Below are 5,000 nucleotides of genomic sequence, written 5' to 3'. Positions count from 1 at the left end.
TCCATTGTATTCGAAAGCAAAATTAGATATTCTGTCCACCGCATCAGTGAACATGTATTGTGCCCAGGTATCTCACAGACCTCCAAGAACTAGCTCAGTAACGTGAGAGAGAGAGAGAGAGAGAGAGAGAGAGAGAGAGAGAGAGAGAGAGAGAGAGAGAGATTTAATATCCTCTTTTTCCTGGTGGGTATTGAGGTCTGGGGTGAATGAGGGTAGAAGTGGATATTTGATGAGTGTGGCTCCCCCTCACACCCCCCCTCTCTCTTTCTCTCAAGTTTTGCAATGTGTATGATACTGGTGATAACGCTTGTCTTTAACACTTAACTTGTGGCATTACCTATTTCTCCCTCTCTCGCCCCATCCAGCCTCTTCCCTTCCCTTCCCTTCCTTTCCTTTCCCTCATCATCTTTCTCTTCCCTTCCCTTCTCTTCCCTCATCGTCTTCCCCTTCCCTTCCCTTCTCCTCCCTTTCCTCATCATCTTCCCATCCCATCCCTTCTCTTTCCAACCCTCATCATCTTTCCCTGCCATTCCCTACTCTCATAAACTTTCCTTTCCTTTCCCTTCCCTTCCCTTCCCTTGCCTTCCCTTCATGTCAATCATCTTTTTTTTTCTTGCTTCCCTTCCCTCATCATCTTTCTCTTCTCTTCCCTTCCTTCCCTTCCCTTCCCTAATCATCTTTCCCTTTCCTTCACTTCCCTGATTATCTTTCTTTTCCCTTCCCTTCCCTTCCCTCATCATCTTCCCCTTCCCTTCCCTTATCTTCCCTTCCCTTATCATCATTCTTTTCCTTTCCCTTCTCTTCCCTTTCCCAATCATCTTTCTTTTCTCTTTAATCATCATCTTTCCCATTCTCTCCTTTCCCTTCCCTTCCTTAATCTTATTTTTTTCCTTTCCTTCCCTTCCCTAATCATCTTTCATTTCCTTTCACTTCCCTTCCCTTCCCTTCCCTTCCCTTCCCTCAACACCCTTCCCATCCTTTCCCATCCCTTCTTTTCCCTTCCCTTCCCCTCCCGTCCTTTCCTTTCCCTCAACACCTTTCCCATCCCTTCCCTTCGCTAATCATCTTTCTTTTCCCTTCCCTTCCCCTCCCTTAACACCCTTCCCATCCCTTCCCTTCCCCTCCCTGAACACCCCTCCCATCCCTTCCCTTCTCTTCCCTTCCAACGTAGTGATATTGGTATTGTGTGTAGGATTATTAAATAATGACTGATAATGATGACGAGTATAGTGATGGTGTTGATGTGATTATGGTAATAACAGTGATGATGGTTATGATGAATGTGGAGGTGTGGTGATGGTGATAATGATGACGATGAAAATGGTGGTAGCTAAGAATGGTGATGGTGAATGCATGACTGATAGTGATGGTGCTGGTGACAGTGGTGGTCGTTGGAGTAGTGGTTGTGGTGGTGGTGGTGATGATGGTGATGATGATATGACGATTATTATAATGGAAATGATGACAATACTATGGTAGTGGTGGAAGTGTGATGATTTTGGATGATGGTAGTGACTATTTTGACGGGGATGGTAAGGTGTGTTGACAGTGATGGGTGATGATTGTTATGATGATGCTGTTATAGTCGCGACGCACGACTCTGAGGTTGTCATTATCGTACCCTGCCAACCTATCATTCCAAAGTGCGTCCGATTTCGTATCATATTATTCACGGATAATATTATTATGCACGAATATATTATACACGAAAATTATTCTACACGAGCATATTATAAGAGAATCAAATGCACCTCATATTATGCACTAGAGTCACTTATGATTGGTAGGTTTCCAGGGCTTGATAATAACATCATCAAAGTCGCTCGCCGCGAATATAGTAATGGCAGACGATGATAATGATAATGGTTGTGATGATGATGATGATGATGATGATGATGATGATGATGATAGACGCCATTGGTTAGTGCTGTTCTTTATCACGATGACTCTCTGTCTCAATTACCCTACTTAAATATAATGCCATGTAGGTAAATCGCATCTACAATATTAAGTAACGCAAAGTACACGTTAACCTACCCCTCTCATAGCCGGGCGAGTGAGTCATAGGAGCCTGAGAGTGTTAATCCCTGTTAGGTAACGTTAAGTAGAGTGAGTCATAGCAGCCTGTGAGTGTTAATCCCTGTTAGGTAACGTTAAGTAGAGTGAGTCATAGGAGCCTGAGAGTGTTAATCCCTGTTAGGTAACGTTAAGTAGAGTGAGTCATAGGAGCCTGAGAGTGTTAATCCCTGTTAGGTAACGTTAAGTAGAGTGAGTCATAGGAGCCTGAGAGTGTTAATCCCTGTTAGGTAACGTTAAGTAGAGTGAGTCATAGGAGCCTGAGAGTGTTAATCCCTGTCAGGTAACTACTCCTCATTACCTGAGTGCATTTCCGGTTGAACAGGCCTAAATAATACAGGGTGGTCCAAAAACAGCGCTCCACTAGAAACTCACCTGGCGCCTTCTTTGGTGTTAGGGGGATGGCTGTGTCTGCTGGTGTGGGTGAGCGGGTGACAGTAGAAGTAGGAAAGAAATGATGCAATATAGACATTGATATGGCAGAGTGAGCCGTCGCCGCCACACGCAAATCAACCCAGGCAGTGGAAGAGCAGCGTTATCTATGAACCATCGGGTATATACAGAAAGCCAAAGATTTCCTGCTGCCATTTTTTTTATTCCAGTTCATTGTGTCTTTATCTGAGCCAAAAGATTTGTGGCGAGAAATTGTCCGTTTGTATTTATTTTGTATTGTTATCTTTCCAGGAATTTCCTGTCATTTATCATTTTACTTATACCAACACTTGACTCAATATACTCTCTCTCTCTCTCTCTCTCTCTCTCTCTCTCTCTCTCTCTCTCTCCTTGAATTGTTTTCATGGAGTTAATTGCTTTATTTACCCAATATGTCCATTGTCTTTCACATACACGTATGTTGTGGAGTTATCCCAACGATAAGTGGGGATTAGCATTGCCTGTAGGAGGGAATGTAGGAGATGGGGAGAGGGTGGAGTTTGGGGTGTAGGAAGGAGGAGTAGGGGCAGGGAACGAGAGAGAGAGCGAGAGAGAGAGAGAGAGAGAGAGAGAGAGAGAGAGAGAGAATAACGAAAGAAGAGAGGAAATTGTACATAGAGAGGTAGGAATATTCAAATGATGATAGGTGAGAGAGAGAGAGAGAGAGAGAGAGAGAGAGAGCACTGGCAAATTCCAAAAGCCAATAAGGTCGACATACTCAATTTTCAGTCTGAAATCTCAGCCTTAGGACATCATGTTTTGGCCGTCTTGTCCATAAAGTCGAGAATGCTGTAATGCACAATGGGATACTCCGCCTTACTGCACCGATAACTCCTTGAGAACTGGGAAAGCTTTGCGTTGCCTGCTGGTTATAACGTAGGATATAACGAAGTAGTTGACGTATTTTTGGTGTCTAGCCTGCTATACTCTTTTCACCGTAATTTGGTCTAATATTGTTCTCTTGTCATCGTAAAGGGTGAGATGTATCAATAGATTAATGCTGGAATGTGGTGCTAGTCACGAAGAAGAGCTTTGGAAAGGATATAGAGCCATAGCACTGTCTCTTTCTGATAGTGAGCTACGTGAAAGGATATAGAGCCATAGCACTGTCTCTTTCTGATAGTGAGCTACGTCAAAGGCTATAGAGCCATAGCACTGTCTCTTTCTGATAGTGAGCTACGTGAAAGGATATAGAGCCATAGCACTGTCTCTTTCTGATAGTGAGCTACGTGAAAGGATATAGAGCCATAGCACTGTCTCTTTCTGATAGTGAGCTACGTGGAAGGATATAGAGCCATAGCACTGTCTCTTTCTGATAGTGAGCTACGTGATATTACCTGCAAAAGGACGAAGATCGGGACCAAAATCAGATGGAAAAGAGTATAGGACAGCTTAGGCAAAGGAGGAAAATCTGAGGCAAGTTAAGGTGAAAAGAATATAGGTGTTGCCTGCTGGTTATAAGGCATGGCATCGTGAAATTGGATACGTGTTATCAGCGCCCATGTGACAAAGAGCTGATAAAAGCGTCTGCCTGTCGTAAGAGCAGAATGGTAGTGACGAAGGTAATACATGCCAAGCGTTCACTACTGCAGGCCACATATTTATGGTAATGATTATGAGGATGACAAGGAGGACGAGAACTAGAACAACAACAACAACAACAGCAGCAGCAATAATAATAATAATAATAATAATAATAATAATAACAATAATAATAACAATAATAATAATAATAATAATAATAATAATAAAAATAATAATAATAACAATAATAATAATAATAATAATAATATTATTATTATTATTATTATTATTATTATTATTATTATTATCATTACGTCGTCAGGTGATACAAATTTAATAACTTCACCACAGTCTTGTCATCCTCTTTGTTTTAACCCTGTCACAGTTCACCCTTATGTGTGTGTGTGTGTGTGTGTGTGTGTGTGTGTGTGTGTGTGTGTGTGTGTGTGTGCAACTCTTGTCTTATCAGAGATAGTTGTTAGGGTGGCTTATCTTGAAGGGGGGCAGGGAAGGAGAGGAGAGGAGGGGAGACTACAGGGAGGACGAGAAGGTAGAGGAAGAGGAAGGAGGGGAGAGAGAGAAGGAGGATGAGGAAGAGGTGTTGTGAGGAAGAGGAAAAGAAGAGGGAGAGAGAGAGAGAGAGAGAGAGAGAGAGAGAGAGAGAGAGAGAGGAGTGAAAAGGACGAGGAGGACAAGGAGGTAAAAGAGGGGATAACAGAAATGAGATGTAGGAAAGGGGAAAAGAGGTGTGGATGAAGAGGAGGGGGAAGAGGAGTGAAAGGAACTCTGATGAAGGGAGGGGAGAGGAAAAGCAGAGAAAGGGGAGTTCGAGGAAGGCAGAGGAGAGAAGAGGAAAGAGAAAGCAGAAGGGGAGAGGAGGAAAGAGTAGAAGGGGAGGAGAAGGGAGAATATTGGTGAAGGATGGTGGGGAGATGCTAGCTGGAGCTGCTTATCTTCAGAGGGGGAGA

The sequence above is a fragment of the Coenobita brevimanus genome, chromosome 10, assembly GCF_032717465.1.
Source record: "Coenobita brevimanus isolate Jiangsu-jjx chromosome 10, ASM3271746v2, whole genome shotgun sequence".
In the NCBI taxonomy this organism is placed as follows: Eukaryota; Metazoa; Arthropoda; class Malacostraca; order Decapoda; family Coenobitidae; genus Coenobita; species Coenobita brevimanus.
The sequence above is the reverse complement of the archived record's forward strand: the minus strand, read 5'-3'. Positions refer to the sequence as shown.